The sequence below is a fragment of the Nycticebus coucang genome, chromosome 6 (assembly GCF_027406575.1).
Source record: "Nycticebus coucang isolate mNycCou1 chromosome 6, mNycCou1.pri, whole genome shotgun sequence".
NCBI lineage: Eukaryota > Metazoa > Chordata > Mammalia > Primates > Lorisidae > Nycticebus > Nycticebus coucang.
In genome coordinates, this window is record NC_069785.1 from 98,341,271 (window position 1) to 98,356,654 (window position 15,384).

General features: G+C 44.4%; 1 pseudogene; it reads left to right on the top strand.

The window, feature by feature from the left end:
- Positions 1 to 2,057: 2,057 nt before the first annotated feature.
- LOC128588812 (cyclin-dependent kinase 16-like) lies at positions 2,058 to 6,019 on the top strand (annotated as a pseudogene).
- Positions 6,020 to 15,384: the final 9,365 nt, after the last annotated feature.

Genomic DNA, 15,384 nt, shown 5'->3' on the forward strand with positions numbered 1-15,384 from the left:
GGAGGCAGCAGACGAAAGTCCAATCATGAAGCTTTTAAGTAGCATCAGTTCTTAAATAACTGATATATAATAAGAGTATAATTTTTATACATGGTAATTAAATCAAACAAATTATCTTCTAAGTGAAAGGTAACTGAGGAGAGAAAAGCCTACTCTTCAGAGAATTAATTTTATTTTATGCCACTTATTTTGTATATTTTAGAGAACATTATTCTTTTGTTTGAACTGAGTAGCACCAAAGGATCAAATGTGGCATCTTCTGGACATTCCGATGACTGAGCCATATGCCCAAAACAAGGTTGAGGAGAATGAAATAATAAAATCCACCCACTACATGACCACAAAGCAACTCACTAGCAGCAGGATAGTCTGGGTGGCCATCTTCTCCGGGGAGGCATTAGAAGAAAGTCTGGTGCTGTGAAGGTGCTGGGATCGTCTCTGCTCCCTGAGCAGGAGGATCACCATGTAAGCACTTGAGAGCAACATGATTCCTACAGAGGAGACACACCTGGATAATGACAGAGCAAAAAGAAGTCCCCTGATGATGGGATTCATGGGAGAAAGTGAGAAGTGTTTATCTTCAGTAGATTTGTCTGATCAAATTATAAGTAGATACGGTGTAGAATATCATGCTATGATTAAAAGACAAGGTGCAGGACCACAAAAAGAATAAAACATGGATAATGTAATCTGTGGACTTACGTTTAAATCTGGCCAACCAGGAGGTGCTGGGGCTGACAGTGATGGCCTGAAGCATGCTCAGGAGGCTGGTGGTGCATATGGAGAGATCCTTGATCCCTCTGCTCAAATAGAAAAATGCCTTGCATGTAAGGTCATTCTGAAAGTTCAATGACCCAAAGAGTTCTGGAGACCCCAATAATAGTACGGTGAAGAACTTCACACATGAAGGAAGGCCAAGTGTCAGATGGTCAGGTCCGTGGCTTTCACCCTGTGATCAGAGGAAGTATGAAAATGCAGAAGAGGAGGAGAAAGGTGTTGGCTGAGATTCCAATACCAGTTTGTAAAATTATGCAGTTTTAGACGGTAGCATAAATGAAAAATAAGTTCATTGTTGTACTAAAAGTGAAATAGTTGTATATCTGAAAACATCAACAGACATTATCAGTGTTTTTTTATAGTCAAAATTATCACCACCATAAGGCTTTTTTCTCCCCATGATTAACTCTTCCTATGTGATAGAAAAGATTAAAAATACAGCTGCACAGGGAAGGCTGGATGTGGTATGTACATTTTTATCTCACTTGCACAATGTATTTGATTTCATTAATGGAATTTTCAGTTCCAAAAAAATAAGTTTATATTTCTATAAATATCCAGTGTGTGATTGCATGAAATAGAAAAACTATTTTTTAAGTATTATTTAGGGTTAGGGACTTATGAAATTTAAAACCAGCTATTTTCAATTATGAAATAAAAAAGAATATAAAAAAATGGCCTTTAATTAAGGGATTCAAGTTTGAACACTTTTCTATACATTACGATGGAAATTAGAACCATAAATGGTATGTATATTTTGACACAAAATGTGTCATTTTAAAATTATTACCCACACGTGAAAATAGTCATCAAATAGAATTTTCCTAATGCATTAATTTTTATTTTTCTATTTCAAATTTAAAATCCTTATTATCACAGATGTTTATTTCACTTCTTTAAATAAATATTCAATAACATTGTTTTAAAAATATACAGTTTTAGCATTATATAGGTATTTATTCATATGATGCCTCAGTATACAGGGTGTCTATAAATTTTGTACGCAATTACAGCCAAACTTTATGGACACCCGATATAATGCGTCAGTGTATATACTCAGTATATGCAGGCATGCGCACACACATATATACACTGCATCAGCATTATTTAAGCCAAATAACAAATATAATGTGTATGCATATATATTAAATTCTTCTATGCATATATACACACACGTAGTAAGTCCTCAGTTAATGTCATTGATACGTTCAAAGCAACTGTGACTTCAAGCAACATGATGTACTTATTAAGGAAAGTGCTAAATTTCTATGGAATAAAGAATGTCATTTCGCTTAAAGCTGCAGTTTCCAAGGACCTATCAATGGTAAGTGAGAACTGATGTGCACAAAACACGAGCACCTCCACTGTCACGTTGGTAAGATGCCCCCACGACGTCTGCTCCTAGAGTTCCTGTCCTTACTCTTTCAACAGCGCTGCTTTACTGCTCTGCGTTCCCTCTTCCATATGCAGCACAGAAAATGCTAAAGAGAATGGAAATGACTCCATAGCATTTGTAGGGCTGAGCAAAAGTCAATTTCACACTAATGGTGAGAGAAACACCAAAACAAATTCCTGGAGAACCAATAATGTGAAGGTGAGTCTTTCTACCATTACTTCTCCTATAGTCACACTGTTTCTGTCCCCTCAAAATTTATATTATAACCTTATCAATGGCTGGGTGTGGTGGCCATTGACAAGGTTATCACATAAACAATGTAGTGACGCTAGCCTGCAGTCCACCTTCCAAGGAGAAAAAATACCTCAGAGGAGGAGGCACAAGTTCATGGGGAAGTCGACCTGGGCTAGGGACAGGCCTCTTGTCACAGCAGCATCAGAGGCCACAGAAACCCATGATGTTGGGTCCCAGGGAAAAAGACCCATTTTGTTGAGGGTTATCTTTCACTTCAACTGAGAAAAAGGCATGCTGCAGAGTAAAGTCCTTGCCTGTGCTTCCAGTCCATGGCCAGTCCATTCCAGGCAATGACTGGTGGCCCCACATCCTGGTTCTTCCTGGACTTGTAACGGGGCTACCGCCACCAACGCAGCCTGCAAAGTGGGCAGTGTGCAGGTGGAGAGGGTTGCCTGGCTGGTCGCTCTGGGGCAATTCTGTTGGATCTCCAGCAGAAGAGGGACCGAAGACAATTGCAGGTGGGCAGGGGCTCGGGACTTGGAGAGGGCTGTGGTGGGGCATGGCCCGCCAAGAACAGGGGGCTGGGAGGAGGCTGTGGAGGGGGGTGACCAGGCAGGAACAGGGGGCTGGGAGGGGGCTGTGTAGGGGGGTGACCAGGCAGGAACAGGGGGCTGGGAGGAGGCTGTGGAGGGGGGTGACCAGGCAGGAACAGGGGGCTGGGAGGAGGCTGTGTAGGGGGGTGACCAGGCAGGAACAGGGGGCTGGGAGGGGAGTGGGGAGGGGGGTTACCAGGCAGGAATAGGGGGCTGGGAGGGGGCTGTGGAGGGGGGTGACCAGGCAGGAACAGAGGGCTGGGAGGGGCGTGCGGAGGGGGGTTACCAGGCAGGAACAGGGGGCTGGGAGGGGGCTGAGGAGGGGGATTACCAGGCAGAAACAGGGGGCTGGGAGGGGGCTGTGGAGGGAGGTGACCAGGCAGGAACAGGGGGCTGGGAGGGGCGTGGGGAGGGGGTTACCAGGCAGGAACAAGGGGCTGGGAGGGGGCTGTGGAGGGGGGTTACCAGGCAGAAACAGGGGGCTGGGAGGGGGCTGTGGAGGGAGGGCACCAGGCAGGAACAAGGGGCTGGGAGGGGGCTGTGGAGCAGGGTGACCAGGCAGGAACAGGGGTCTGGGAGGGGGTTGTGGACAGAGGTGACCAGGCAGGAAAAGGGGGCTGGGAGGGGGTTGTGGACAGAGGTGACCAGGCAGGAACAGGGGGCTGGGAGGGGGCTGTGGAGGGAGGTGACCAGGCAGGAACAGGGGGCTGGGAGGGGCGTGGGGAGGGGAGTTGCCAGGCAGGAACAGGGGGCTGGGAGGGGCGTGGGGAGGGGGGTTGCCAGGCAGGAACAGGGGGCTGGGAGGGGCGTGGGGAGGGGGGTTGCCAGGCAGGAACAGGGGGCTGGGAGGGGGCTGTGGAGGGGGGTTACCAGGCAGGAACAGGGGGCTGGGAGGGGGCTGTGGAGGGAGGGCACCAGACAGGAACAAGGGGCTGGGAGGGGGCTGTGGAGGGGGGTGACCAGGCAGGAACAGGGGGCTGGGAGGGGGTTGTGGACAGAGGTGACCAGGCAGGAATAGGGGGCTGGGAGGGGGTTGTGGACGGAGATGACCACGCAAAAACAGGGGGCTGGGGAGGGACCTTGCAACAGTGAGGGTGGGCAGGGACCAAGGGCGAGAAAGGGCACATGAAGTGGCAGGGGCAGGCAGGGACCTTGTTCGAGAAAGGGTTGATGACCTAAATAGGTCCAGGGGGCACCAGAGGCGAGGAGGTGGCATGAGTGGGGTCAGGGGAACAGGCTGGGGATAGAGAGGGATGGGTGGGAGACGTGGGACGACTGAAGGGCAGCAGGAGCGGGAGAAACATTGCTTTGCTGAAACAAAGGAGATAAAAAGCCAGATGAAATGTTAGATCTACACAAGCCATGACAGAGAGATGAAGGAACATTCAATATATATGGATGAGTGAAATGTTAGTCTAAAACAACTCCATTTTCAAGTCCTCATGCACAATCTCTGGTGAGAGCTGAGTGGGCTGCATATAGATGGAGGTTCCCCAAGGGCACTACCACCACCACAGCCACTCTCATCCAGGCCTATCTGCTCAGAGGCACCTTTGGTCTTATCTATGCCTCGGCCACTTCCGAGTGTCATGGACATCTGCCGTTTGCTCTTCTTCATTCGATCCATGGCCCCCGGCGGGGCTGCGAGCAGCCTCAGAGCCGCGGGGCTGACGCGGTGGCGCCTGGGGCAACGGCCCGGGCTCAGGCCGCGCGACCTCCTTCTCCTCCTGTTGGCCGCAGGCGCTGGTCCCAGCAGTCCTTGAAGATTGGGTCTGATGGGGAGAGTGACCAGGCTTTGGCCACATCCTAGGATGAGGTGCAGGCTCCAGTGAGGGTGTGCATGCGCAACCATCCCCCACTCCAGATCTCCACTGAGGACATTAACAAGTGCCTGTCACTACCAGCTGACATCCGGCTGCCTGAGGGTTACCTTGAGAAGCTGACTCTAAATAGTCCCATTTTTGACAAGCCCCTCAGCCGCTGTGTCCGTCATGTCAGCCTGTCCGAGATTGGCTTTGGAAAACTAGAGACCTACATCAAGCTGGACAAACTGGGCGAGGGTACCTATGCCACGGTATACAAAGGCAAAAGCAAGCTTACAACCTTGTAGCACTCAAGGAGATCAGACTGGAACACGAAGAGGGGGCACCCTGCACCGCCATGCGGGAAGTGTCTCTGCTCAAGGACCTCAAACATGCCAACATTGTTAGGCTACGTGACATTATCTACACGGAGAAATCCCTCACCCTTGTCTTTGAGTACCTGGACAAGGACCTGAAGCAGTACCTGGATGACTGTGGGAACCTAATCAACATGCACAAGGTGAAACTGTTCCTGTTCCAGCTGCTCCATGGCCTGGCCTACTGCCACGGCAGAAGGTGCTACACCGAGACCTCAAGCCCCAGAACCTGCTTATCAACGAGAGGGGAGAGCTCAAGCTAGCTGACTTTGGCTTGGCCCGGGCCAAGTCAATCCCAACAAAGACATACTCTAACGAGGTGGTGACACTGTGGTACCGGCCACCTGACATCCTGCTTGGGTCCACAGACTACTCCACTCAGATTGACATGTGGGGTGTGGGCTGCATCTTCTATGAGATGGCAGACCCCTCTTCACGGGCTCCGCAGTGGAAGAACAGCTGCCCTTCATCTTTGGCATCTTAGGAACCCCAACTGAGGACACGTGGCCAGGCATCCCGTCCAATGAGGAGTTTAAAACATACAACTATCCCAAGTACCCAGCCGAGGCCCTTTTAAGCCGTGCACCCCGACTTGATGGCGATGGGGCTCACCTCCTCTCTAAGCTGCTACAGTTTGAGGGTCAAAATTGCATCTCTGCAGAGGATGCCATGAAACATCCATTCTTCTTCAGTCTGGGGGAGCAGATCCACAAACTTCCTGACACTACTTCCATATTTGCACTAAAGGAGATTCAGCTACAAAAGGAGGCCAGTCTTCAGTCTTCATCAATGCCTGACTCAGGCAGGCCAGCTTTCCACGTGGTGGACACCGAGTTCTGAGTTCTAAGCCGCAGACCGAGGCCCCAGCAGGCAGCAGCTGGAGGGATGCCACACCCCTCACAGGGCAGCCCCCAACTGCATCCTCCCTGCTTGCTACCTGCCTACCTGCCTGAGCCATGTTCACCTGCCCACTGGTCCCCTGCTGCCCACCTGAACACCCGACCATTGGCCTGTCAACCCACCCATTGACCTGTCTGCTGGTGCTAACAAAGCTCTCATCACTCCTTCAAAAAAAAAATAATAATAAAACAACTCCATTATTTATCATTCCAATTACATGACATTCTGGAAATGCAAAAAATATAAAAACAGTGCAAATCTCAATAGTTGCCAGGGTTTGTGGACCAACAAAGGGTAAGGGGCCTTTGAGGGCAGGGAGAGGGCACCGCATGAGGACACAATGGGCAACGGGGCTTTGAAGGTGTCACAACTGACAGAAATGCCAAGTGGAAAGAGTGAACCTGAATGGAAATGGTTAACTTTAGAGAATCAGATGTCAAGTTTTAGATTAATTGTAACAAATGTATCCCAGTAAGTGAAGATGTCATTGATCATTCCCAATAGGACATAGGGGAGAGAGGAAAGATTGATAGGGGAACATGGATCCATTTTTATGTCAACCCCAAACTCTTCTAGATGATATGATGCCTTTATTAAAAATCATCATTTAGCACCATTCTTTCAGGCAGATATTTTCAGGGGTCGGGGCAGGACAGGGTCTCACTCTGCCTCCCTGGATTGAAAGCTAGAGTGTGGGTGGTGTCATCATAGCTCAATGCAACCTCAAAGTCCTGGGCTCCAGTGATCCTCCTGCCTCAGCCTCCCAAAGGGCAAGGATGACAGGCCTCACCCACCAAGCATGGTCCAGTGAGATGTTTTTATGCCAATGGTCAATAACCAGGTAGTATCTAGACACGAGCTTCAATTATTATCTGCCATCGAATGTGAACCAATCTTGACTTGAAAATGTATATTGAATTCTGTGGTTGCAGCAGCACTTATGACTTGGAAAATTAAAATATTGCTTCATGAAAAACACAGCTTACACTCTTCATAGGGTTGTATTACATCTGGGACACCAAGTAATACCCAGTCACTATTCTAAATAAACTTCATGGTCACAGTAAGTTTTTCAGGTGACCAAAACTGATGCAGTACAATGCTCTGCTCTTTGGGGTGGCATGGGGGTCAGTGCTGTCAGCAAAGAACATGGTTAGTGCCTTCCCAATAGGGATGACTGTAAGCATCTTCCTGACAGAAGTCCAGAGAGAACTAGTAAAATTGGATTCTGAGTTTGAACATGTGATCCCATTGATTACTGAGTTCCAAGCAGAGCCATCTGATGAAAGCTGGGTTTTAGGGAGATCGTGGGGTTCAGGGAGCCTGTGTGGGCCAAGCCTTCATGGAGATGAGACCACACAGAAAGGCAGCAGAGCAGAGAGACAGAGAGCAGGGCGCTGGTGGTGCAGAGTTAGGGACGGGGTCCAAGCCCATTGACAGGCACCTACACCTGAGAAGGTCATGAGGTCCCTCTGTCCTCAGTTCTCTGCACTGTCATATGACTACGGTAATAGGCTTATTTGTTCTTACGACATGAGGCAGCTGAAATGACTCAATCCAGGTGAATCGTGAGGAAGAGGACTGGTCCCTTAGTAGTCTTCTGTGTTTCCTAAATGGCAGGGGGAACAAACCAGACACCAGGTAGTGTGCTCGGACCACTGCAGGGCAGTGGGGGTGGAGGGTGATTTCTCATCCCTTCTGTGGGTATGATGCTCTGCGGCTGTCAGGGAACGTCTGGCATTCTGACCTGTGATCCCCACATCAGACCGTGGGTGGGCAGAGCAGGTGCTGTACCTCCTGTTCTCTACTGAGTGGTTGTGACATTGAGGTAAGCTAAGTGGCTTTTAGCATCACATCATGAATGAGTGATGGATCTGACATGGGAAGTGTACATGGTCCCATGGGAGGCGCAGAACTCTGATGACTGGGACCTCTCCACCATATCCTGGACTCCTGATTCAAGAGCTCCCCTGACTCTTTCTCCAACATTCCTACCCGTTGTTCAAGGGGAATCCAAGTTGATGCCCCGGAGGACATGCCTGGATAAGGAGGGCCCTGATCACGACACATCCTCTCTCCTCTACCATACACATCTCCCGTCCCTAATGTCGCCCTGTTTCCACTGAAGGAAATCCTCTTAGGGTCTTGGCATCACATCTGTGGCCTTTCTCCCCCAGTACTATCATGCTGTGAGATGCCCCTCATGTGACCACACTGAATGACCAGTGTCTGCTTCTCCCCCAAGTGTGCTCAGAATGTAGGACCTTGTGAAAAGCTGCCTCATAATGTTTTCACAAACAATAACCTTTCCTACCACTCATTAAACCCGAGTTAGCAGGCAGGGAGAATTCACTGGAAGAGTAGCCATCTGGGCTGGTGCTTTGGTAGTTTATTGAGATAAACTAGTAGCCTCCTTGTCTACTTATCTGACAAGCCTCTATAGAATTAAAGTCAATGTGTGTTTTGTTTTATATAGTGACACCAGGGAGCACACACTGAGATTTTTTTTTTTTTAATTTACATATGAACAGAAATGACATGCCAAAAGTTGACTGAACTCAGCACACATTTCAGGAAAAAGAAAAGACGTGTGAAACATAGAGTTTAACATGTGAAAACCCACAAAGTCATCTCCTGCTTTCTGGATTTCCTTCAAAGTTTTAAAATGAATGGTTTTAGCAGGTACTCAGTTAAGTTAAAATGACATGGAAATAGATGTTCCCATATTTTCCAATTTAGGGGACATCTAATTGAGCAATGTTCGAGGATCACAGGACATAAGAAAAAAGAATATATTTTTGAAAGGAGGAGATAAACTTTAGGGCAACCTCTTGACAGGAGTATCAACTATAAATTAGGGAATCAAACAAAACCAGAAACACATTATAACCACCCATGGGAAAATGCCAAGGATAATTTTGTAAGTAAAATATTGTGAGAAATACTCTAGTCACTGTGAAGGAGCAGGGCGTCCCACAAGTCAGTATGAACATACCTTTGAATTGGCTTTTCAGGTTTCCCATGTTGAATGGCAAGTGGCAGCAGGAGGGGCCAAGATATATACTCTCACGTCACCACGGTGATGGGCGTCACAGAACCTTCCCAGTGAAGGCACAAGCCACACTGTGAGGTCCAACTGCTGCTCTGCAGGCAAATGGGCTTTCAGTGTGCAAAAGTGTCATCGAAGTTGAAGTAGTTTATCTGAAAAACTAAACCCAATCCCCCACATTGTATCCTCTGTTTTTTAAAATAAGTCATAGCAGAGACACGGTGTACCCCCAAATAGAGTCTACAGTGAGGATTTGAAATAAAAAGATACAAAACTGACCTGTTGACAACAAGCAGAGGTTCCATTCTTGATTTGAAACACATCCCTGGACATTTCTACTGTTCCTGCAGCATCAAATAGTTCTAGAATCAAGAAGGCCATATTGTTCAGGATTAGATAAAATACAGTAGTTACAGATATTTAATTATAAAATGTCATAGTTAAGAATATACTTACCAAACTGCACTTTCATGATATTTACATGTATTACTGTGCCCTTAGTTCTAGCTCTAGCTCAAGCTCTGTGAATTCAAGGAGGAATTTCTCTTTCCAAGTGTATGTAAATAACTGGGTGTTCATTGAGTAATTTAGTGGTGGTGAGAGGGGCCATATGTTCACCAGAGCATCTTCTGGAGAGTGAAAAGTCTCAAAGGATACATGCCTGTAGTCCCAGCTACTTTGTGGTTTTTCTTTTTTTTGAGACAGTCTCCCTTTGTCACTCACAGTAGGGTGCAGTAGTGTCATAGCTCACAGCAATGTAAAACTCTTTGGCTCAAGCGATTCTCTTGTCTCAGCCTCCCAAGTAGCTGGGACTACAGGTGCCCTCCACAATGCCTGGCCATTTGTAGAGAGGGCGTCTCACTCTGTCTCTGGCTGATCTTGAACTCCTGAGGTCAGTCAGTCCACTCACCTCATCCTCCCAGAGTGCTGAGATTACAGGCATGAGCCACAGCGTCCAGGCAAAACCTATTATTTGTAAAGCCTTTTAAGTGCTATGCATTAAAATATTCTTACCTGAGGGAGGCACCTGTGGCTCAAAAGGATAGGGCGCCGGCCCCATATGCTGGAGGTGGCGGGTTCAAACCCAGCCCCGGCCAAAAACTTCAAAGAAAAAAACAATTCTTACCTGAGGTTCTTTAGTATTGATTATGGTGTATTTTCTGTGAAATTGTATTTTCATACACCACGTGCCAGTGATTGAAAATATCTGCTCTCTATAGATACATAGGGATCACAGGTCATAGTTGAACCTGCTAGTTATCTAGAAAAACATTCTTTTTTAATGTCATATTAATTTCCATACAGAATTTCATAAGCTAAAGTTTCTAATATTCTTGTTTTATAACACCTTATGACTGTGTTTCTTGGTAGGCCAGTTACCTTAACATCAGTTTATTGTGTGTTTGGTTTGTCTATGTCTTATATTCTTAGATAAGAGTGTGTAACTCTATATATACACTTTAAGTCAAGGTGAGGTTCAATCAAAATATTAGGCATATGTATATCACTAATAATATATGTATGTGTTTTTCTTAACAGACTTCCTTTATGATTATCTTATATATTTATTTTCTTGTTTAGTTTTTTTTTTTTTTCCTTTTCTGAGGCAGAGTCTCACATCGTCACCTTTGGTAGAGTGTCGTGTACTTATAGCTCACAGCAACTTCGAAGTCTTGAAATCAGGCTATTGTCTTGTTTCAGCCACCCTAGTTGCTGGGACTACAGGCACCTGTTACAATGTCCAGCTATGTTTTAGAGACGGGGTGCTGCACTTGCTCAGGCTGGTCTTGAACCTGTGAGCTCAGGCAATCCACCTGCCTAGGCCTCCAAGCTATTCTGAGTATTTCTCACAGATTTTGATCATAAAAAACAGACTGAGTGTTTTCGGCGTTCCATGTCCTAAATATTTTTAAAGAATCAGAAAAAAATTAAATTTCCTTATATGTTCAGAAGACTATGGAATACTCCCAACTCAAACAGCCTCAGATGACATTTCATTTTATATTTTTATTCTTGCTAGTGTAACCTCAACTCCTGTCTTCTGCAGGAAAAGTCCACCTTGACATTCTGTAGTCTTTCATATCTTTATTTAGAATACTACAGTCACATTACAAAGAAATAGTCATCAGTAATTCTACAAACAGGTACAAAAATTAATATTCACAGTACTTAAACTTGAATTGTGAAAAAAATTATTTCAAGTATGGTAGGAGGGTGGCGCCTGTGGCTCAAAGCAGTAGGGTACCAGCCCTATATGCCGGAGGTGGCAGGTTCAAACCCAGCCCCTGCCAAAAAAAAAAAAAAAAAAAAAAGGTAGAAATTTCAGGAGTGTAATCCCTTTGCCATTGTGTGAACCCACAGTGTTTTTTAGTTAAAATGAGGGTATTAATATTCGTCTTTCACCAACTGCCATTGGCAATTCCTAATTATGACACCTGATTTAAGAGCTGAGATTTCTTTCCATACATGCCTTGAAATTCCATATAATTATCTTGAGTCAAACTTCATTTCTCTATAAAAAACACTTTTGGGTGAATAAATACTTCTGCAATAAATCGCCAAATTAGAGAGAATGGTATTGCCTTTATTATGAGGAGGAGAGCATTAAATAAAAATCATTAGTATCTTTTTGTATTTCTTAGCCTCAAATAAAACCCCACTGTTGATGATAAAGGATCAGCAGTGAAAACACACAGCAGGATCAAATCAAGTCTAACCAATAAACACAAGATCATTTGATTTGAATCAAACAATTCAAAGAAGGAAAACTGTTCCAATATCATGTAGTTGAGAAAATTCCATATAGTTTATCAATAAACAGTTTCAATTTTGTATATATATCCATAAATATACTAACACATGCACTGGTCCCCTTAACACAATTAACTTTAATTTGTAATATAATAAATAGTAGTAGAATAGTGTTAAAATTCCAGAAAACCAATTTTCCAGTAATTTTTCATGTTTATGCCCAGGGTCGTCATTTGTGAAAGCTACTGGTTCAATATTACTAATATAAACAAATGATATTATCTAGTTGATTTGTTGCACATAAAATGCTGGAAAAAAAAAATCAACCTGAATTTTACCACTTCTGAGATAGTTTTCAAATGCCTCATATTGCCAAGGAACTCAAAGCTCTGACTGTGCAGCAGATCCTGATGGTAGACAGATGAAGGACACCATTCATTCAGCTTGTTACATAACTTAATCCTACAGAAATTTTTAACATTTACAGACTCCTGATATCAGAATAATGTTTAAATACATTTTTATTTTTGTTCAAAGAGATATGATAATGTAATGAGCAAAAGATTTTCAAAAACCTTAAAGTATAATTTAGGAAATTAGTGCAATTTAAGAAAGTAAATGAGAGATGTGATTTCAAAGAAACAAAAGACAATATAAAGTAAAATATATATATAACTTAAATAAAAGGCAGGACAGATATTTCGAATTGCTTTATTTTTATACCCCTTAAGATGTTTTTAAGGGAAGTGTTTAATAATTTTTAAAAGGCCAATCTTTTTAAAATTTTTGTAATTGTGACCTATCTAATTAAGCTTGATGAAAATATTTCCATGTCAATTTAAAAATTTTGCAAGAAGTTATTTATTTTCCAGAATTGTTTTAGGAATTACCTTAGCACAATTTTTTGTTTAAATGACTGATTCATGTCACTGGTTAACTGCACAGGATGGCTTTTCTGGAAGTCTACCAAGAAGGAAATGGAAGGCAGCCAGGGTAACAACTCTTTTGCTGATGACAGGCCCTGATTAGATGCAATTACGTTTCATTCCATTATTACAACAACCCATTTTCCTTAGTTCCTTCTCTAAAAGCCAAGACAGAAAATTTACAGGCTGAGATTCCACACTGCTGTGTGTGAACTGACTGTGCCACTCTGCTCTGGAGCCTATGCCCAGCTCACAATCTCCTAAACACACACAGACAAGCACGAAAAACTCATCCAAGCAGGCACGTCAGAGCCAATTAATTTCCTTTCCACTCTCTTCCTGAGTTGTTCTGGTCTCAAAAACCTCCTTGAATTGCTAAAATGTTTCCCAGAGCAAACATTTTTTATTTATAAGCAAGCAATGTTTATTCCTTCATGGGCATTCTATTTTCTTTATCTAATTTGTTATGTATGGATTTCTTACAATATTTAAATAAAACTTTGATGAAAAACCATTATAATTTATATTGATTTCTTCTGCTATATGCTAACCTTCAAAAGAAGTGGACACTGAACATTCCGTTACTTGCAGATCAGAATGAAGGCACATTGTACCGTAATGGAGATGGGTTTGTTCAAAGGGCAGGTGTCTCAGCTGTGCCAGAAGTAAATTTCACGCATTTCACTTGGAAGCAAGGAGACGCATCTCAGCCTGCATTTACAATTTATTTGTATCTACTGGTTGGCTTGGAAGCTTGTAAGTTTTCTTTGAATAAAACTCAAAATATCATGGCAATAATTAAATAACTCACAGAATGGCAAATAAACTAGGATCAGTATGTGGCAGGCTGCGGAGTGAAGCTAATGCCCAAGAAAGGTATATTGCAAAAAGGGCCCATGGCTTTCCTGGGAGCAAGTCCACCCCTGGAAAGGGGTGCGGTTCCTGAGCTGCACCCAGGGACAGAGCTGGAGGGTCTGAGAGAGGTCCTGCTTCAGAGTAAAACTGTCACAGTTATTTCAACTCAGTCCAGTCTTCCCTAGTGCCTTGGGAGAAAAGAGCCAAGTGAAACTTGCAGTATCAGTAACCTTGTTCTTCAACGCTCCTGAGGAGGGGCGTGTGCGAGGGAGGCTGACCCTGACCTGAAGACACCACAGTTCACAGGGAGCAGTCCCTGCTACGGTCACCCTGAACACCGAGGGCAGCCCACAGGGCAGACGCTACAGAGCCCAGGAGGACAGGGGCCCAGTCAGTGTTCAACCACCATCAGGGGCTCAAGTTTCATGACCCCTGAGAAAATGTGAGATAAAGAGAATGCTGACAGATAGGGATACGCGCAGGTTCTATTAAGGAAGAAATACTGAGGCCCATGGCTGCATTTGTATGCTCAGAATGAGGAGTCATGGTGACAGTTTAGTGTTTGTATTTTAAACACTAATTACCTGCTAGTTTTACGTATATATTAGCCACTGGAAAAATGGCTAAGATTATGACTGTGAGTCCAATCATTCTAAGAGAAGCTAAACTCAAATGAAAAAGACATGGCTTCAAGTTTTTAGAATAAGAGCATCCATATAAAAGACAATATTTTGCGTTCAAAAGCATATGTTACAGGTAAATTTTCAGCCTGCTGAGGACTTTATGAATGGATATATTGCCTTACATCAAAATTGATAAATATGAAAGTTCTTTAAATTAAAATTGTTTTGGTGTCACTTAAATTTTAATAATAACTTGGGCGCCATACTGAATCCTCATCCAGTGAGTCCTGCTTGCTTCAGGAATTAAAGGAAGACCACAACTACACCACTGCTAAAAGCAAACTGTAGGCCGACAACCCTCAGTTTCCACCACTGTTTCCCTTCGCCCTCAGTACTCCAGACTCTCAAAATCTAAACCACTTCTCACAGATGTCTACAGAAGTTTTAAAGTGAGTATGCACACTTAAATATCTCTGTAAGCCTGGTCTTCCAACCATCTTCTCTTTTTAAAAGACAACTCTATTGTTAAAATGCAAAAAGCCCTGGGCTATCCCTGACTGCTCTCTCCCAAGGATTCCTCAGCAAATCTTGGAACACCTTCTCCAAAATATATGCCCAGTCTGACCACTTCTCACTCTCTGTGTGGCTACCAGGACATCATCTCAGACACTGCTACCAGAATTCCCTAACTTGGTTACCGGGTCGTCTCCAAGACTGCTGCAAGAATTCCCTTACTTGCCCACCAGGTCATTATCTACAAGACTGCTGCAAGAATTCCCCAACTTGGTTGGTAGGTCATTGTCTCTAAGACTCCTGCAAGAATTCCCTAACTTAACTACCAGGTCATCGTCCCCAAGACTGCTGCAAGAATTCCCCAACTTGACTCCAGATTTCTACTCATCGGTCCAGGTAATTTGATCAAATTACTGCTGTTTAAAACTTTCCAATAACTTCCCCTCTCTCCAAAACATGGTCTTGCTTTATGTTTGTCCTTTTTACCACCGTTCTTGATACAGCGTTCCCCCCATTCAAGGCTGGCCAGGGGACCCCAGTTTTCCTATGCTTGGGCAAGTTCATGAAGGGAACACCCTGACCTTTATG